Here is a 21,453-nt window from a genome sequence, read left to right as displayed (position 1 = left end):
GGTTTCACTCTCAGAGGTTGCAGTAGCTGCTATTTCATCAGAGTCCAGTAGAAAACATATACTACATGGTATATGTTCTTTTTTAACGTTATTTAAAATGGTAGTTTATGGATGTCATCAGTCACAGGCGTCCATTTAATATATGAGTTATTAAAGACGTATCAGTTAAATAGATATACAGTTGTGCTCAAAAGTTTACATACCCTGGCAGAATGTTTGCTTTCTTGTCCTTTTTTCAGAGAATATGAATGATACTGTAACACCAAGACATTTTCTCCACTCATGGTTAGTGGTTGGGTGAAGCCATTTATTGTCAAACTACTGTTTTTTTCTCTTTTTAAATCATAATGACAACCCAAAACATCCAAATGACCCTGATCAAAAGTTCACACACCCCATTTCTTAATACCGTGTATTGCCCCTCCTAACATCAATGACAACTTGAAATCTTTTGTGGTTGTTGTGGATGAGGTTCTTTATTTTCTCAGATGGTAAAGCTGTCCACTCATCTTGGCAAAAAGCCTCCAGTTCCTGTAAATTCCTGAGCTGTCTAGCATGAACTGCGCGCTTGAGATCTCCTTAAGTGGCTCATTGGTATTTAGGTCAGGAAACTGACATGGCCACTCCAGAACCTTCACTTTGTTCTGCTGTAGCCAATGACAGGTCGACTTGGCCTTGTGTTTTGAATCATTGTCATGTTGGAACGTCCAATACGTCCCATGCGCAGCTTCAGGGCTGATGATTGCAGATTTGCCTCCAGTGTTTGCTGATAACGTGCTGCATTCATCCTTCCTTCAACTTTGACCAAGTTTCCTGTGCCTTTGTAGCTCACACATCCCCAAAACATCCGTGCCTAACAGTAGAAATGGTGTTCCTTTCATCATAGGCCTTGTTGACCTCTCTCCAAATGTAACATTTATGGTTGTGGCCAAAAAGTTCAATTTTGGTCTCATCACTCCATATTACCTTGTTCCAGAAAATTTGAGGCTTGTCTCTGTGCTGTTTTGCGTATTGTAGGAGAGATACTTTGTGTCATTTGCGCAGTAATGGCTTTCTTCTGGCAATTCGACCATGCAGCCCATTTTTCTTCAAGTGTCTCCTTATTGTGCATCTTGAAACAGCCACACTGCTAGTTTTCATAGAGTCCAGTATTTCAGCTGTTGTTATTTGTGGGTTTTTCTTTGCATCCCAAACAATTTTCCTGCCAGTTGAGGAAGAAATTTTTGTTGGTCTATCTGACTGTGGTTTTGTTTTTGCAGAGTCCCTGATTTTCTATTTGTTAATCACAGTTTGAACGCTGATGACTGGCATTACCAATTCCTTGGATATCTTTTTGCATCCCTTTCCTGTTTTATACAGTTCAACTACCTTTTCCCGTAGATCCGTTGACAATTATTTTGCTTTACCCATGACTCACAATCCAGAAATGTCAGTGGCTGGATGAAAGATTCAAGAGTCTGTCTGGATCCAGGAAAATCACTCAGCTTTTATGCACACACACTGATTACAAGCAAACAGGTCACAGGTGAGGATGTTACATTTAGTAGCCATTATAACCCATTTGTGTCAACTTCTGTGAATGTTATCAGGCCAAAATCACCAGGGTATGTGAACTTTGATCAGGGTCATTTGGATGTTTTGGGTTGTCATTATGATTTAAAAAGAGAAAACACAGTAGTTTGACAGTAAATGTCTTCACCCAACCACTAACCATGAGTGGAGAAAAAGTTTTGGTGTTATCATTCATATTCCTTGGAAAAAGGCCAAGAAAGCAAAAATTCTGCAGGGGGATGTAAAGTTTTGAGCACAACTGTCAGTCCCTAATCATTCCATTTAGCATACATGTCAGGATCTTGACAAAAAGGTGCATGCCCTGGAGCATTTTTATTGCTACGTCTATACAGAGGATTATAAGGGTTTTTTTTGCAAATGTCATGTTAGGGTATCCTGAATTTATGAAGGGTGGTCCACTGCTGGTACCCCCATAATGCCAAAGTTGGGAGTAACAGAAAAAAAGCAGCCCAGTTCTACATAACATTGAGAATTTATTGATTTAATACAGGCGAAGCGATCAGATTATTTTCATATTAACATGCCTCACTTTCTTGAATGCTTAAATAACCCATTCCTACTAGTGATGAGCGAGTATGCTCGTTACTTGAGATTTCCGAGCATGCTGGGGTGTTCTAGTTTGGGTGTGCTCGGAGATTTAGTTTGTGTTGCTGCAGCTGCATGATTTGTGGCTGATAGCCTGAATACATGTGGGGATTGCGTAACAAACAGGCAATCCCCACATGTATTCAGACTGTCTAGCAGCCGCAAATCATGAAGCTGCGGGGACACATACTAAATCTCTGAGCACACCCAAACTACTCAGAGAACACCTGAGCATGCTTGGAAATCTCAAGTAACGAGCATACTCGCTCATCACTAATTCCTACTCATTAGAAAGATTTAGCACTAGCGATGAGTACTGGTTTATATGAATTGGAATGATCCAAACTTGACATCTGTCGACCTTAAAAAATGGACTGCGCTCAATACATTGACTTTCTAGCTAAAGGGATTTGTTTATTCCTGCTTTAATCAGATTTCTTCAAAGCTGCTGGTGGTCTGCGGGAATATCATAAATGAAAGCTTGCTGGAAAATGTGATTATGACTTCTACCAGGATGAATGCTCAAAGCTACAAAATAAAAACGACACAAGAAGAATTTTTGTACTCTGGCAGCTAAAAGTCCTCCTAGCAAAGAAACAATATAGGGTACATTTCCCAACAGTAACATGGTCCTTTGGATTCCAAAGACCATTCTAAATTGGAAGGCAATCCTATAAATTGCAAATCTAGTGATTATAATAGAACTGCAGGGTGTATGTTATATGTTGTGTAATGTAATGGTCCTGTTTGTTCGAAAATACCCTGTGCTAGTGACTTTGTTCCAAGAGCTTTACTCATTTCTACAGACATAGTTTAAAGGCCCCGTCACACACAGCGAGATCGCTAGCGAATTCGCCGATTTTGTGACGCATCAGCGATCTCGCCAGCTACATCACTGTGTGTGACAGGGATCAGCGACCGGCCCCCCTGCTGGGTATCTCTGATCGCGCTTGATCGTCCAGGGCCATTTTTTGATTGTTGGTCTCCCTCTGGCCAGCGGGCATCGAACGATCAGCAACGCTGCACGCTGGTATCTAAGGTAAACAGAGGGTTTCTAAGAGCCGCGCGGCTCTTGGATACCCGCTGTTTACTCTGGAAACCAGCGTGCACACTGGTATCTAAGGTAAACAGCGAGTATCCAAGAGCCACGAGGCTCTGAGAAACCCGCTGTTTACCTTAGATACCAGAGTGCACGCTGGTTTCCAGGGTAAACAGTGGGTATCCAAGAGCCGCGCGGTTCTTAGAAACCCGCTGTTTACCTTAGATACCAGCTTGCTCGCTGGTCCTGATCGCTGGAGGGGCTGTCTATGTGACAGCTCAACAGCGATCAGCCTAACGATGTCCCAGCGATCCCATCCATGTCGGATCATTGGTGGCATCGCGTGCAGTCTCTACAGTCTCTGCTCAAATTGAAGTTGGGACGTCCAGGGTTAAAGCAGGAAGCTGGGAGCTGATGAGGAACCTGGGTCTCCCTGCTCTGAGTCTCTGTACCCCGCCTGTCTCTTCGCAGAAGCGATGCTGCGCACGCTGTTAAGTCTCTTCACCACAATCAGGGGCTTCAGCTTGGCACTGCGGTCCCCGGGACTGCGTGCTCGCGTCCCTGTCTCAATACTGTCAGGGGGGAAGTCTCCTCTGGTCATGGCTACAGGGTCCACTTACTCACATACTGCGCCCACAACGCTTTGTCCTTCAGACTCAGTCCTCAGAACTCTCTCTCTCTGGGTGCGCGGTGTAGCAGCCTGCTCTCTGTCCTGCGCACGCTGCTTATCCACCCTGATGCTGCACAGTTTCCTGTCCGTCCTCCCTTCTTTCCGGTCACTTCCCTCCAAGGTCTCATAGTCTGGTCGGTCCAGGTCAGAAAGTCTTCCCCCCACAAATCCTGCTGTCTGACTAGGTGGTTCCGGACTCGGAACAGGAGAGGTAACCCCTTTTGCACTCTTCTTCCTCTGCACCCCCTTATATTCCCCGACTCTTTTTGCTCGCCATTCCACGGGCAAGATTTTCTGTAGTTCCCATTGACAGTCTTCAAATCCCTGATCATTTTGTTGCCAGACGAATTGGTCTTGGTTATAGTGAACGGGGGGGTACACCAGGAGTTGAACGCTCAGAGCGTTGCAAATCAGAAGGAGCAGTCTTGTTAGCTGTTACGGGAGGAACGGTGACCTGAGTCTCTCCCACTAGGTTGGCATTTTCAGGCACCAGCCTCCCTTCTGTGTCCCCTGGAAATTGAGCGTCTTCCTCATCTTCAAAATCAACATCAGTCAATGGAGTTGCCTGGGGCAGCAGGTGCTTCTTGTTCTCGGTCAGGATCCTGAGATAAACATGGTCAGAACATATTTCGGTGCAGCGTGCGAGTGGGGGCACCCTCTCTCGTTTCTGGCTGGATCTCATAGACGGGGCCTTTGGCATTGACTCCTGGTTTCACCCTGTATGGGTCCTTCAACCAACGGTACTCCAATTTATTATGAGGGCATTTTTCTCTCACTAAAACTCAGTCTCCGGCCCGTAGGGCTGCCCCCGTAGAGGAGTGACTTGAGTATGTTCCAGTTCCTGTAGTCTGGTCTGTACCAGTCAATGGAGAGTCTTTAGCTGATGACGGTGTTCTTGATCCCAGGAGTACACCCTCGTCGGTGGGTAGTCCTCCTCGGGGTCTAACTCCAATTCAGTCATCTCTTTTCCGGGCTGTCCGAAAAGCAGAGATTAGGGTGTGAAGCCGGTGGTGCTGTGCTTATGATTATTATACACCCATACCAATTCAGGGAAGTTTTCAGGCCATCGTGTCTTTTTCTCCTCCTCCAGGGTTCATAGCATTTGGACCAGGGTGCGGTTAAATCTCTCGCAAGCTCCCTTCCCCTGTGGATGATAAGGTGTTGTCCGTGATTTCCTGAACTTATACAATTGGTGCAACTCCTCCATCACTCTTCCAAGAAAACAGGCTCCCTGATCGGAGTGGATACACTTAGGACACCCATACACCTGGATAAAGTACTTGCAGATGGTATGAGCAGCGGACTCAGCAGTCTGAACCCCTGTTGCAATCACGACGACAAACTTTGTGGTCCACCATCACCAAGCAGTGTTCATAGCCTTGATGCGCTGGCCCGTCTGCATGGGAGCCCGCTGTTCAGGTGGTTTGGCCAATTCACAGCTCCGGCACTGCTGACAGACTTTCTCCACCACACTTCTCAGATTTGGATGATAAAACAGGCGCTGGGCTTCTTTCTAATGAGCCTCCGTAGACACCCGGAACATCAAGGATGAGGGAATCACTGTCTGCCAGGTGATGCTGAGTTCTGACTGCAGAAACATCTTCCGATAAAGGATGCCGTCCCACAGCTGAAGCCTTTCCCATTGCCGTAACATTTGCAGCATTTCAGGTGATGCAGTACTCCTCTCATGATGGCTGGGAATCTGTTTAGATGTGACCCACCGCCTCAATCAAGCTATTTCCTGATTCTCCTGCTGCATTCTGTCACACTCACGCCCTGACTGGTGGGTGAATCATAGAATCATAGAATCGTAGAGTTGGAAGGGACCTCCTGGGCCATCTGGTCCAACCCCCTGCTCAAAGCAGGATTCGCTAAATCATCCGAGTCAGATGTCTGTCCAGCCTCTGTTTGAAGACTTCCATTGAAGGAGAACTCACCACTTCTCGTGGCAGCTTGTTCCACTTATTGATCACTCTAACTGTCAAAAAGTTTTTTCTAATATCTAATCTGTGTCTCCTCCCATTCAGTTTCATCCCATTGCTTCTAGTCTTTCCTTGTACAAATGAGAATAAAGTTGATCCTTCTACAATGTGACAGCCCTTTAGATATTTGTAGACAGCTATTAAGTCTCCTCTCAGTCTTCGCTTTTGCAAACTAAACAATCCCAAATCCTGCAACCTTTCCTCATAAGACAGGGTTTGCAGACCGGTCACCATTCTGGTTGCTCTTTTCTGAACTTGCTCCAGTTTTTTTATGTCTTTTTTAAAATGTGGTGCCCAAAACTGGACACAATATTCCAGATGAGGTCTGACCAAAGAGGAGTAGAGGGAAATAATGACTTCACGTGATCTAGACTGTATGCATCTGTTAATACATCCTAGAATTGCATTTGCCTTTTTTGCTGCTGCATCACACTGTTGACTCATATTTAGGCTGTGATCTATTAGTGTACCCAAATCCTTTTCACATGTGCTGCTGCTTAGGCCTATTCCTCCCATTCTGTATATGCTTTTTTCATTTTTATTGCCCAGATGTAGTACTTTGTATTTTTCCCTGTTAAAAACCATTCTGTTAGTTGCTGCCCACTTCTCCAGTTTATTTATATCTTTTTGAATCCTCTCTCTCTCTTCTCTAGTATTAGCTATCCCTCCTAGCTTTGTGTCATCAGCAAATTTAATCAGTTTACCCTCAATTCCTTCATCTAAATCGTTGATAAAGATGTTGAACAATACAGGGCCCAGGACAGAGCCCTGTGGTACCCCACTTGAGACATTCTTCCAACTGGATGTGCAGCCATTTACGACCACTCTTTGGGTCCGATCACTAAGCCATTTATGAATCCACTTAACAGTTGCCTTGTCCATTCCATACTTAGTCATTTTTTCAATAAGGATTGTATGAGATACTTTGTCAAATGCTTTGCTGAAGTCAAGATATACTATATCTACAGCATTTCCTTGATCCACTCAATCAGTGATTCCGTCATAGAAGGAAATTAAGTTAGTCTGACATGACTTATTAGTTACAAACCCATGCTGACTCTGTTTAATCACTTCATTCTTATCCAGGTACTGACATACATGTTGTTTAATAATTTGTTCAAAGATCTTTCCTGGTATAGAAGTCAGACTCACCGGCCTATAGTTGCCTGGGTCCACCTTCTTGCCCTTTTTGAAGATAGGAACAACATTTGCTCTTCTCCAGTCTTCTGGGACTTCTCCTGTTCTCCAAGAATTTTCAAAGATTATGGAGAGGGGTTCAAAAATTTCTTCTGCTATCTCCTTCAGTACTCTGGGGTGTAATTCATCAGGACCTGGAGACTTTAATTCATTTAGGTTAGCTAAGTGTTTCCTGTGAGCCAGGGGGTTGTGGCCCCACTGTGCCACAAACCCGACTACCCTGGAAGGGGGCGTGACTAAGACAACTGCCTTGGTTTTCACTGGAGCCTCTGATAGTGAGGTCAGGTTTGTACGGCAGGCAGCTGCCAGGTGCCACTCTAGGGTGGTGTCAGGCTGTGGCTGCTGATCCCACTTGGGGAGACAGTACGGTCGACAGGCACGAGTAGTAGACAGGCAGGTGAGCACGGCGGGCACAGCTGAGACACTGGTAGGCGGGAAAGGCTGAGACACTGGTAGGCGGACACGGCTGAAACACTGGCAGGCAGGCAGGCATGGCTGAGACACTGGCAGGCGGGCACAGCTGAGACACAGAGACAGGGATCATCTGGAAAGGCACAGGGACACGGACAGGAAGGAGTGGTGTATGGAATAGGTAAGGTCCTGTTCACACAGCGGGTGCAGGTACTGGTACTGACAGGAAGGATGGTGGATGGAGGAACAGGTAGAGACCTGTTCACACAGAGGATGCAGGTACTGGTACTGGCAGGAAGAAATGGGTATGAAGGAACAGGTTTGGACCTGTTTGGACCTGTTCACACAGGAGGAGAACCGCAAAGCTGCAGAGAAGGGCTGTAGAGCAGCAAGAGGTTCTGCAGCAGCAGAACAGAGAGGAATCGCAAGAGTATGGAGCCCAGGCAGAGCCGCAAGAGTGTGGAGCACAGGCAGAACCACAAGAGCACGGAGCAAGCAGAGCTGTAAGAGTGCAGAGCACAGGCAGAGCTGCAATAGTATGGAGCAGGCACAGCTGCAAGAGTGCACAGCACAGGCAGAGTAGACAGAGAGGACACAAGGAAGGACACAGCAGTGAAAGAAGCCACAGACAAGGAGACAGAGAGACAGAGGTAGGACAGAGTTCAGACAAGGTAATGGTATGACACAAGGCACAGGAACAAAGACACAGGGACCAGGATATTGTGCTTCCTGGAGGGCGGCCAGGACAAGTACAAGACAAGGTCAGGAGCAATAGTACAGAGACGAGGATATCCTGCCCCCTGGAGGGTGGACAGACAGGTACAAGGCAAAGCTAGGAGTGAAGCCTCCAGAGAAGACAAAACACAGAACAAGACCTAGCAACTCAGCAGCAAGACACTGAGTTTAAACATTGCACAGGCAGGTTCCACTGGGTGGAGGTGCCCTAAATACTAGAGGCCTCTTGGTAATTGGTCAGGGACACATTAGACAGGTGCACCCTGATTCCATAAGAACCAGAGAGTTCTGGCGCCACCCCTCTATGCACACAGCCAGGAAGCATGCAGAGAGCAGGCAGGAAGCAAGAGGCACAGAGCATCGAGCTGGCAGCAGACCGAAGTCACAGCATGGCCTGGAGCAGTGAATAAGTTGGTGTGTGGAGGAAGGGAGGCCATGCAGTGATGCCAGCAGGAATGTAACACACTCGGACCCACTCATCGCGGGGTTGTTCCATTAAACTTGCATGAGTCTCCTCCTGTCCTGTCTCCCGCGTAGCTGCCCCCGTCCTGGCAGTTCTTCCAAATTCCTGGACTTCCACAACCTCATGCTCTTCATCCCATAGGCGCTGGCCTATGATAATTTACTCAAGAAAGGGCATCAGCATGGGTATTCTCTGCTCCTCTTTTATAGGTGATCTTGTACCGAAATTTCGCCATCCGAGCTACCCAGTATTGTTCTAGCTCCCCGAGCTTCACTTTCTCCAGATGAGCTAACGGATTGTTATCTGTGCGCATGTGAACTTCAGAGCCAGCCAGATACTCCACAAATTTCTCTGTCATTGCACATACTAACGCCAACAACTCTAGCTTGAAGGAACTGCAGTTATCGGGGTTCTTCTCGGAGTCATGCAAAGACCTACTCGCGTACGCTATGACACGCTCTTTCCCATCCTGTATCTGTGACAGTACTGCTCCAAGCCCCTGCAGACTCCCATCAGTGTGCAAGATGAACGGTTGAGTGAAGTCAGCGTAGGCTAGTACGGGGGCCTCTGTCAAAGCTAGTAACGCTTCTTCCTGGCACTCTCCCCACTGTGCGTTCCTGTTTTTAGCACAGGAGGGCACCCCTTTCAGTAGCTCGAGAATAAGATTTGCGATGCGCGTAAAGTCTTTTACAAAGCATCGGAAGTATCCTGTGAGCCCCAGAAATGCACGCACATCCTTTACGGTTTTTGGGGTAGGCTACTCCTGTACCGTGACAATCTTCTTTTGAGAAGGCCTCACTCCTTCGGCTGAGACACTGTGTCCCAAATACTCGATCTGAGTATGGAAGAGATGACACTTTTGAGGCTTTACTTTCAGCCCATGCTTTTGTAGCCGACTCAGAACCTGCTCCAGTCTCCGTAGATGTTGTTTGAATGTTGGGGCAAAGATAATGATGTCATCCAGATAGATCAGGGTAGCTTCAAAGTTCAAGTGACTCGCCCCCGGAGGCCGTGGGGTACTCGGTGCCGGGCCCGTTGATTCCAATGGGAGATGTCACAGTGGCAGGGACCCGGTCCGTGGCCTCAGGCAGTCATTGTAAAAGGGGCAGAGTGATGGGGATAAAGTTATTGAGATGATGTGTGACACCACCTGTGGTTTCTGGTCAGTTTGGCCAGCGCTGTAGGGTTGCTTCTCTGGGACAGATGGTGTGGTGCAGCAATGATGATGAAGCTCCCCACAGATGGAGCTGTAGTCCCAGGGCAGTAGTAATAGGTGTTGAGTTAGATGGTGCAGTGCTAGGCACAGAGATGTAGAAGTGCTGGATCAGCGGTGCAGGAATAAGTGGAGGACACAAGGGCTTGTAGTTCCAAGGCTTTACTCACAGTCTGTTGCGCATACAGATGCCCACTTTGGTGCCGTGTCCTCCAGGTCAGGGGCTCAGCCAACTCCCAGGCAAGATAGAGTACACCTTTCCAGCACTCCTCCAACATATGCCTTTCCTGAACGTCTCCTCACTAGCGCCTAAACTGAAGTACTTGTAGTTGTGAATTAAACTCAAGTTCCTCCTTCCAGATGTTACTTGGAACTCCACTCGTACAGCAGACAGCTGTAGCCTGCTTCGGGGACTTCCTACTATCAGGTCCAGGCTCACACACCTTGCTATTGTGCCCCCGAGTCTTAGGTGGGAATAAAGTGGTGACAACTTCTATTCCTCCGGTTTCTGCTGCAGGACCATCAGCATCCATACAACTTCAGATACCGGACTCCGAACCACGCGGTTTATCTTAAGGAAGGGCTCTGCTCTCACCCTTGTCCTCAGTTCTTTTCTCCCCACTTTCCGAACTAATCTATCTTCCTTCTGAATAATTAGGCTTTCTCTTGCTCTTTCCTGTGCCATCAGCTCCGACTCCCAACAGTCTGCTGCTGCTCTTGCTTCCACTCCATCCCTCTCCGGGGATCTTCTGTCACTAACTGACTCCTTCCTAATCTTCTTCCCTCTCAGGTGCAGTCCAAGCTCCACCCGCTTCCCCAGCACCCTTTGTGAACCAAAGCAGCTGATGGGCCGCCCTCCCAGGGCTGTGGGGTACTCGGAACCGGGCCGGTGTCAGGGGGATGCGTGTGTCACAGCAGCGGTGACCCGGTCCATGGCCCTGGGCGCCCAATATTAATGGTGGTGATGTTTGTAATATAGTTTATATGGAAAGTTCGTGACGCCACCTGTGGTGCTCGGCAAGTGTGATGTTAGGCCGACGCTGCGGGCAGATCCTCTGGGACTGATGGTATGCGCAGCTTAGATGGTAAAGCTCCCCACAGGCGGAGCTGTAGTCCCAGGGCAGTGTAGATGAAGTAATGGCGGGGAGGCGCAGATGATGTAGGTGCAGGTACTCAGGTGTAATGGTGCGGAATAACTGGAGGACACCAGGGTGTGCGGTTCCAAAGCTTAACTCACTGTTTGCAGTTCACACACACGCCTGCCTCCGTACTGTGTTCTCCAGGTCAGGGCTCCAGCCAACCTCCAGGCCAGATAGGATTCTCCCTTCCACACTCCGCCAATATGTACCTTTACTGAACGACTCCTCCAATGCGCCTTTAGGTGCGAAGCACTCCAGTACATAGTTACCCTGGAATGCCGCTCTCTAGGTGTTCCTAGTCTTTACTTGTATGACAGACAGCTGTAGCCTGCTTCGGGGACTCCTCTCTGCGTCCCGGCTCTCTATTCAATTGCTGTTGTGTCCCAAGTCTATGAGGGGAGCAAGGCGTTAGTGGCTCACTACTCCTCCGGTGTCTGTTGCCAGACATAAAGATCCAATCAACCTCGGGGATCGGGCCCCGGCCTTTGCGCTCTCTGGACTGGAAGGGTTCTCTATCTTTCTTCAACCAGCTTCCCATCGTCCTTCAATTCTCCTTCGTTCCGATCTGTTCTCTCTCTCTTATGGAAGGTTAGGTTATCGATCTTATCAGTCTCTTTCTCTGTCTTTCTCGTGCCAGCAGCCCAGATCACTGGGACCTGCTGCAGCACGTCCCTCAGACACCCATCTTCTCTCTTCTCTCTCCTCTAACCAACTACCCTCTAACTCTCACTCTTCCCACTCTTTTGTATCATCTCACTCCACCCGCCTCACAGCATATCTCCTGTTACGAAGCAGGGTTCCACGAGGGGTGCTCTGCTAACCCCCAGCCTGAAGCTGTTAGGTGGCCCCACTGAACTATCCTGTGTGTGGAATGCAGGTGTGGAGTGTGGTCACGAGTTCCCACCTTACCTGGATGGTGGGGCACTACACCTTAGGAGATGGTGCAGTACCTCTGTGGCGACTGAAGTCTCAGGGGCACCACATACCCCCCCATTAAACACAGCACATCCGTGGGCTGCAAGACAACAAAAGTACAATACAGGAACACACAAACATTTTTAAATGCTGTTTAACAAAGCTTATCTAATCTTCCTAATGTAGGAGGCACATTTCTTAAACGTTACAAACAGGCTAACTTCCTATCTTAGTATCAAAATTTTCTTAAGTGCAATTCTTAATTCAAAGTGCTATACTCAACACATTTTCTTCATTACATTTTCTATCAATTATTCTCTTTTTCTTTCGCTCTCTCTACTGGACGCAAGACACTGACCATCTACGCTTGGCCTGTCACCTGTCACTTTCAATTCTTCAGTCTTTATTCAATTCTCACATTCTATCTCAAAATTTTCTAATCTTCTGTGTCAAATATTCTATAAAAGACATTTACTTTTCATAAGACTCACCATTATCAAATACGTTATCATAAAACATTGCAAGAATCTTTGAAAGTGCTGAACACTGCTCCTAGCCGGGATTCCTTGCAGTGTCCCTTGAGGTAGACATCATTCTTCGAAAAGTGTCCATTCAAAAACATCATCTTCGCAAAGAGTATCTTTGTGTAACCATTATCTTCACAAAGGGATCACATATGTAAAACCAAGAAAGGGCACCTAAAGAGGTGCAAACTATTTACAATAAAAGTTTTGGACCAATCAGCGTCTATGATCTCCACAGTTCCATTTCAAAAACAACACTGCCAATCAAAAACTGGGCAACATGATGAACAAAAAGACAAAGGTGCAACAAACCCTCCTGGGTAACGAGATTTGGAAAAGTATGTTTCTTTTACTGATGATCCCCTCCTGGGGTTCTGGAAGCTGAACCATCACCATATTCGAGATAATCATTGACCATTTTTAGGTAGTCCTCTTCCCACGGGGTCAAGCTAGAGATCTTCTTTTTAGGCTGCCGGGTTGGAATTGACGTGGTAATGGTTGGATTCCTAGGCACCTGAGCAGCTTGGGTAGTAACTGTAGGTGGAGGAGCATTAACAGGTCTCTTTGGCAGGTACTGCTCAATAAATTCTGCAGGGATACGGCGTACATTCAGGGCGTACCATCCCCTGAGCCCCTCTTGGCGAGTGAAGGTCACATACTCCCAAAGGCTGCAGGTTTCTTTTAGGGTGTCCTTTTGGCAAGTGGGATTCAACGTCCCTCCGATTAAAGAATAAATCACTTATCCTCTTGGGGTCTGCAATAAATCCGAACCCCCGTTCTTGATTGACGTTAAGGACCTGCCCCCATCCTGCGGCATCCTGGGAACTGTAATGCCCAGCACGGGTCCTCTCTTTCCTGCTCAAATCCGGGCCCAGCATAGCCAATCTCCTCTGCTCCCTCTCCCGGTATTCAGCTGCCAGCTGTTTAATGGTGGCTCGGCAATAGGCTTCATTCTGCTCCTCCTCCTCCCGGGACCTGCTTTTGCCTACTGGGGCCTGTGGTACCACCGTTGGGGCTTCCGGTATCTCCCCCCAGGGACTGGCTTCCTGGTCCCAGACCAGGTCTACTACAACCTGGCCGGCCGCTGAAACGGTGGGGCAATCCCGGGTCTTCTCGGGTGAAGGGGCGCCGGACATACCTGAGGTCTCCCAGCGGCGCGGCCTCTGCTCCGGTGCAGGTGGGGATGGAGCGGATGGTGGCTCCGTATCTGCAGGGGTCTCTGCAGGGACCGGCGCAGCCGCGTCAGGTCCAGGCGGGAGCTCCGCTTCCACTCCCGGGTCCTCCGATAACTTCTCCGGGCAGGTGGTGCTCAGCCGCACGGTCAGGGTAGATGTGTAGGTCAACGCTGCCCGGGGACAGTCCAGTGTGGTAGCGGCAGGTACCGATGGAGAGGGTACCGCTGGTGTAGGCCCCGCCGGGGCGCGCTGCCATCTCAGCTTCTCCAAGGCATCTTTCCTAAGCTGCAGACTGGCTGTCAATTCAGCTATTTCAACTTCTAGCTGCTGGCGGTTCATTCTGGAATTCGGGTTGGAGCCTTCAGACATGGCGCCAGGGAGATCCGCTTCCCCGCGCTCCACAGGCCTCCTTCCCTCACTCTCCAAAATGGCGTTCTGGCGTTCTTCTTCTTGCTCCGCCCTTCTGCTCGCCACTGGCTTCCTCTGCCCCTCCTTCCGGGGGCGGCGTCTTCTTCCAGCGCCTCCATACCAAGCCAGTATATGAACCCCTCGGGGGTGGGCCATGCATCTGTCACATAGTAATTCAGGCAGGGAAGGCCAAAGACTCTTCGCGGTCTTTTCTTAAGACCTCCAATCTCTTCACGCTCTTCTTCTCCACGCCAGCGGCCATTTCTAATGTCCATTTTACAGTCTATTAAATTTGGTCTTTTGCACATTTTCAAAAGTTGTAAATCCAAGGCACACAGAACCCGATGGCATCGGGTCTCGTCATCCTGTTCATGACGCCAAAAATTGGGTCGACCTCCCAGGGCTGTGGGGTACTCGGAACCGGGCCGGTGTCAGGGGGATGCGTGTGTCACAGCAGCGGTGACCCGGTCCGTGGCCCTGGGCGCCCAATATTAATGGCGGTGATGTTTGTAATATAGTTTATATGGAAAGTTCGTGATGTCACCTGTGGTGCTCGGCAAGTGTGATGTTAGGCCGACGCTGAGGGCAGATCCTCTGGAACTGATGGTATGCGCAGCTTAGATGGTAAAGCTCCCCACAGGCGGAGCTGAAGTCCCAGGGCAGTGTAGCTGAAGTAATGGCGGGGAGGCGCAGATGATGTAGGTGCAGGTACTCAGGTGTAACAGTGCGGAATAACTGGAGGACACCAGGGTGTGCAGTTCCAAAGCTTTACTCACTGTTTGCAGTTCACACACACGCCTGCCTCCGTACTGTGTTCTCCAGGTCAGGGCTCCAGCCAACCTCCAGGCCAGATAGGATTCTCCCTTCCACACTCCGCCAATATGTACCTTTACTGAACGACTCCTCCAATGCGCCTTTAGGTGCGAAGCCCTCCAGTACTTAGTTACCCTGGAATGCCTCTCTCTAGGTGTTCCTAGTCTTTACTTGTATGACAGATAGCTGTAGCCTGCTTCGGGGACTCCTCTCTGCGTCCCGGCTCTCTATTCAATTGCTGTTGTGTCCCAAGTCTATGAGGGGAGCAAGGCGTTAGTGGCTCACTACTCCTCCGGTGTCTGTTGCCAGACATAAAGATCCAATCAACCTCGGGGACCAGGCCCTGGCCTTTGCGCTCTGGACTGGAAGGGTTCTCTATCTTTCTTCAACCTGCTTCCCACCGTCCTTCTATTCTCCTTCGTTCCGATCTGTTCTCTCTCTCTTATGGAAGGTTAGGTTATCAATCTTATCAGTCTCTTTCTCTGTCTTTCTCGTGCCAGCAGCCCAGATCACTGGGACCTGCTGCAGCACGTCCCTCAGACACCCATCTACTCTCTTCTCTCTCCTCTAACCAACTACCCTCTAACTCTCACTCTTCCCACTCTTTTGTATCATCTCACTCCACCCGCCTCCCAGCACATCTCGTGTTGCGAAGCAGGGTTCCACGAGGGGTGCTCTGCTAACCCCCAGCCTGAAGCTGTTAGGTGGCCCCACTGAACTATTCAGTGTGTGGAATGCAGGTGTGGCGTGTGGTCAGGAGTTCCCACCTTACCTGGATGGTGAGGCACTACACCTTAGGAGAAGGTGCAGTACCTCTGTGGCGACTGAAGCCTCAGGGGCGCCACACTGGCTTATAGGGTGCTCCGCTATTCTAAAGTGTCTGTGCTGGGTGCAGGTGTTAGTGTGGTCAGGCGTCTCCACCTTACCTGGATAGTAGGGTACCACACCTTAGGAGGAGGTGCAGTACCTCTGTGGCGACTGAACCCTCAGGGGGGCCACACAAGTCCCCCAAAACATCTTTCCATGAGACATTGAAACGCTTCTGGAGCAATGGCCAGGCGAATAGTATTCGGTCGAACTCATATAATCCCATCGGAAGAATGAAAGCTATCTTGGCTCAGTCTTGCTCGGACATTGGAACCTGCCAATAACCTGCCAATTACCGCTGGCCAGGCCTAGTGTAGAAAAGTATCTGGCATTTCCTAACGCAGACAGGGACTTCTCTATTCTCGGCAACGGATACGAATCCCGCACGGTACAGACTTTGAACCGACGGTAGTCCATACAGAAGCGTAAAGTTCCGTCCTTCTTCTGCACCAGGACAATGGGGGCGGCCCACGGACTCTGGCTCTCACGTATTACCCCGTTCTTCAACATTTATAACAGCATCCCCTTCACCTCCTGGTACAATTGTGGGGGTATATGATGGTATCGCCGCATCCCCGGTGGGTATCTCGTGTGTTATTGCGGTGGTGCTCCCAAACTCATCTTCATGTTTTGCAAACACATCCTGGTATTTTCCTAGCAGGGACTCCACCCGGGGAACCTGTTGGGGGGTCAGTTTCGAGAGTTCTGCCCGCATATGTTCCAGTCCGTCGCCCCTCCTTTAGCAATCAGTGGTCCGGGTCCCTTCAGCACCTACAGTCACCATCCAAGGATCTTCTGGCTTCACAGTCAGCTGTACTGCTTCAGATGGAACTAATTCATCGGGCATGCCTAGGATGTGGGCCACTTCACTCCTGGGGGGGCAAGGTCACGTCATTGTCCCCCAAATTTACACAGCACACGAGGACAGTCCCATTCCGCACCGTAGCCAGTGTCCGTGCAACTAATATTCAAGATGGTAGCTGATCGGCCTTGCTAGGTTCAACTTGTACTTCAACCCCCTCCAGAGGGATACCAGCCCGGATGGGCAAAGGAAGCACGGTCTGTCCAGGGGGCAACACTCAATTGACAGAGGAAGTTTGCTGAGCGACTTCCCATCACTGTATGTTTCCTGGGCCTGAGCTGTCTGTATCAGTTGCTGGAAGACCTTCTTTTGAGGAGTATGAACGCTCTATTGTCGCAGGAACTGGTCTGGGGACTTGTTGATGAGAAGGCTCCTGAGATCTTTAAGCACATTCATGCAGAAGGTTACGGTATGGTCTTTGGCCGCTTCTCCATCCACTATCACTACTCCTCTTCTCCCTACATCTTTACCGCAGACCACTATGTTCATCCATACCACCCCTGCGACCGGGATGAATAAGTGGTTAGCCGCCGTGAGCTTAATCACCGGCCCCCATTCTGGCCGCATCGCCTCTGTGAAGTGTCGGCGGAAATATCCCTCAGGCATAGTGGTGACCTGAGAGTCAGTGTCTACTAGGCAACGTATTGCTCATCCGTTCATCTTGGCCCAGACCAAGGGACATGTGAAAATGAGGCTGGTGGGACTTTCGATACGCCTCAAATTTTCAGGCTCCAGGCAGCGCCCCCCGTGCTCAGAGCCATCTAGTTTAACGGCTGACACTGGGAAGGTCGGCTCCGCTGGGTGCACCACCGAGCAATATGGCCAAGTTCTCCGCAGTTGTAACATGTGGGTGGTCCTCTTCGCCGGGTGACACTAGTCTCACTGTGGGGGGCGGTCTCTCTGTCTCGCACCGATGAACTGGACACTGCGACAGGGGTTTTCTTGGATTCAGCCAATTCTTCACGGCTCTGTTTAATCTCCTTCCTCAAGTTTTCCACCCATTGGGTGGCAGCGGCCGTTGTGGCAGCTACCTTCCCGCTCCGTACCTTCTCCACCGACACTATCACTCCCTGCTCCTACTCGCGCGTGCGTGCCTCACTCCCGACCTCAGAGAAAGTCATGCCTGGCATTACCCGCATGCGCTCTCGTAGGGCCTGCTTCATTATCACGTCACTCAAGCCCGTCACCAGCTGGTCTTGCAGCACGTCAATCGGCCCTACGCCTATGCCATCCTTCCGGACGATGGCAGAATGGAGTTCCTGCAGGGCATTCATAAACTGCATCACGGTTTCCCCCTCTCTTTGAACCCGGTGGAACAGTCGCATGCGCAGCTCCCCTACGTCAGTGAGGTCCCCATGTGTCTCCTCAAGTATAAGTAGAACTTTATCCAGGGTGTCTCTTGCCTGGGGGGATCTAAGCATAACAGAATCCCGTGCCTCCCCCTCTAGGGCCATCACTGCTATCTTTGCCTCCCGAGCCAGTGTCATGGGATGCATCCGCATCATCTCTCGGATGCACTCCATCCAACTCCACAATATAACTTTGTTCCCAGAGAATTTTGGCAAATTATTTAACATGGCTCCCAGGGAGACGCTAGGCCTGGGGCCTCCCCCAACTGCTTCGTCTGCCACCTCCACGCCGTTGTGCGACATCCTGCCATCTACGCCACTTGCAATAACCTGCAGGTATGGAGGATGTCGCCACAGATCCGAGACAGACCAAGAGTTAAAGGTTTATTTACAGGGATTTTTCTCTCCACGCAGGGAGGAGCAGTATGGGGTTAAATGTGACAGAGTAAAACAGAACAATGGAGCTGAAGAAAGCAGTTAAACAGTTATGCAGCGTTAAAATGGTTAAACTCAGATAATTACAACTTATCAGTCCAGAGAAAGCTTGATTGAAGGGTCTACTTCTCCCACGACGGCACCGGCAACAGTGGCGCGTGCAGTCTCTACAGTCTCTGCTCAAATTGAAGTTGGGACCTCCAGGGGTTAAAGCAGGATGCTGGGAGCTGATGAGGAACCTGGGTCTCCCTGCTCTGAGTCTCTGTGTACTACCCCGTCTGTCTCTCCGCAGGAGCTATGCTGCGCACGCTGTTAAGTCTCTTCACCACAATCAGGGGCTTCGGCTCGTCACTGCGGTTCCCCTCTGGTCACAGCTACTGGGTCCATGTACTCACATACGGCGCCCACAACACTTTGTCATTCAGATTCAGTCCTCAGACGGGGAACTCTCTCTCCCTGGGTGTGCGGTGTGGCAGGCTGCTCTCTGTCCTGCGCGTGCTCCTTTCCCGCCCTGACGCTGCATAGTTTCCTGTCCATCCTCCCTTCTTTCCGGTCACTGCCCACCACGGTCACATGGTCCGGTCGGTCCAGGTCAGAAAGTCTTCCCCCCAGCAACCCTGCTGTCTGATTAGGTGGTTCCGGACACGATGCAGGAGAGGTAACCCCTTTTGCGCTCTTCTTCCTCTTCACCCTCTTACACACCGTTTACAGGGTGAGGAAGTTAGGGTGTGGAGGTATAACTTGTCCTGGCCAATGATTACCTATTAGTCCTGGTGCCATACCGTCAGGTTAATAGTATCAGGTGCATTTTCAGAACGTAACATGAACGGACAGTGGTGATTGAAAAGTTACCTGTTGTTAGGAACGGCGGAACGCACTAAATAAAAATAATAATAAAGTGCATTCACCGCTCGGGATCCAGGAGGAAGTAGATGTTACAACTGCTGCTGAGTAATGGCAGATGAGCAATATGGCGATATAATGCGCATGGGTTCAACTTCACCCGAACTGCGCAGAGCGGGCTCTGTTCACACAGAGAGGCGCCGCAACAAAAACATACAAAAGGCTGAGCCTGTTAGAGTCACAGGCCTCAGGTAAATGCACACACGGTATAAGGTAACAGGAGCAGGAACTAACATAGAGGGGCTGCGTCCGTCTAGACCTACCGTGTGTGTGGCGTCGCTACTGCGAACGCCAAGAAGGGCTGCAACTACAGCATGGCGCAGGACACAGCCGCTGGATGACACAGCTACAAAGCAGGCGCTATGTCGGACGCTAGAGCAGAGGTGCGGTGTGTACAGTGGCCTAAGGCTTGCCACAGACTGGCGCAGACTACTGAACTAATTCCCTAACCACATGCGTAATATCAGAGGGAAGGGGTTTCATAATAAGTCAGTCACCAGAATCATACATCCATCACCATTCACACATAGCAGTATAGTCTATATTAGCGCATGGCGGAACGGCCATGCGCACTTTTTATAGCCGTGCGGGACCTTCCAGATCTCCGAGATGGACCAATGAGATCTAGAACAGGACCTGGACACATGACTCCCGATCTCCAATGGGAGATCGTCTAGTGTGCATGCCCAGTAGGAGCACAGAGGGACTTAGTCTTTGGAGCGGTCTGCTGCAAAGCAATCTTCTCTGCAGTAGAAAGACAGCAGGAGACCGCAGAATGTGATGCCCTGGATTCCTGCAGAGCAGACGCAGAAACCTGACGCCTAACATTACCCCCCCTCCTAGGGCCCCCTCCTCTCTGAGCCTTCCAATCCACCACCCTGTGCCCATCAGAGGCATAGGCCTCAGACTCATCTGAAGGCAAGTCTGGTGTCCCGGTAGGTGATACGGAAAACCGGGACACGTGGAAGGTATCAGAGGTGGCAAGATCGCCAGGTTTAAGAAGGGACACGTGGGAGACCACGGGAGCGGAAAAACCGCCCGGAGCATAAGTTGAAGTGGGACACCGCGGTGTGTCGGCGGATGTCTCCACTCTCTGTTTAAGAAAGCTTACCTGAGCACACGAGGCGCATGCCTGAATATATTTTTTAATGTCCCGAGCCCTGTGCGGCCACCAATACGACCCTGCCAGGAGTTTTGTGGTCTGCATGTAGCCACAGTGACCACCTGCCCTGGACGCGTGTGCCCACGTGAGAACCTTCGGCCGAAGGCGAGGGGGGACAAAGGTCTTGACCGGTGGCACAGAGTTTGGCCATTGCGGGGCCCCGTTATCCTGGTAAACAGAGTGCTGACAGTGGCAGCTGCAAGTGGAGCTTAGTGCCGGACGCGCCTCGAGACTGGAGCAAGACACCTCCATGGGCTCTGGGAGTGAACACTCTGGCTCGGGTGATTCCAGAGGTTCAAAGAGGTTGGGAGCCGGAGTAACCTTCCGTCTGGATTGAGCACGCTCCAGCCCGTGCTCCGAAAAACGGAGATCAATACGGGTGGCAATGGCAATCAGCTCCTCCAGACTTGCAGGAACCTCTCTGGTAGAAAGAGCATCCTTAACATGCTCAGCTAAACCTCTCCAAAACACAGGGATGAGGGCTTTGTCAGACCACTCCAGCTCGGAAGCCAGTGTCCGAAAACGAACGGCACACTGACTAACCGAGAGGGATCCCTGAGCCAAAGCCAGTAGCTGTAGAGAGGTGTCATGCATGACCCGTGGTCCCAGGAAGACCTGCTTAATAGCTGTTAAAAACTGAGCAGCGGTCCGAACCTCTGGGTCACCACGCTCCCAAAGTGGCGTAGCCCACTCCAACGCCTTGCCCGACAGAAGGGAAACAATAAACCCCACCTTGGCCCGCTCCGTAGGGAATCGTGCAGCCAGTAACTCCAGCTGGATAGAGCACTGGCTGACGAAACCCCTACAGGATGCGCCATCGCCAGAAACTTTATCGGGCAACGGGAGGCGGGTAACTGTCGGCGCGTGGGAGGACGTGGACATACAAGAAACCGCCTGTACAGCAGCCTCCGAAGACTTCGCCGCTGTGATAACACTCTCAAGAGTAGCCAACCGGCCCTCTAGCTGGCGAATGCACTGAAGGAGTTGCTGCTGATCTGCCATCACTAGCTAGACCCTGGCGCTAGTATAATGTT

This window comes from Dendrobates tinctorius, unplaced genomic scaffold (genome assembly GCF_039654945.1).
Source record: "Dendrobates tinctorius isolate UK_male_01 unplaced genomic scaffold, ASM3965494v1 ptg000223l, whole genome shotgun sequence".
Classification (NCBI taxonomy): Eukaryota; Metazoa; Chordata; class Amphibia; order Anura; family Dendrobatidae; genus Dendrobates; species Dendrobates tinctorius.
The sequence above is the reverse complement of the archived record's forward strand: the minus strand, read 5'-3'. Positions refer to the sequence as shown.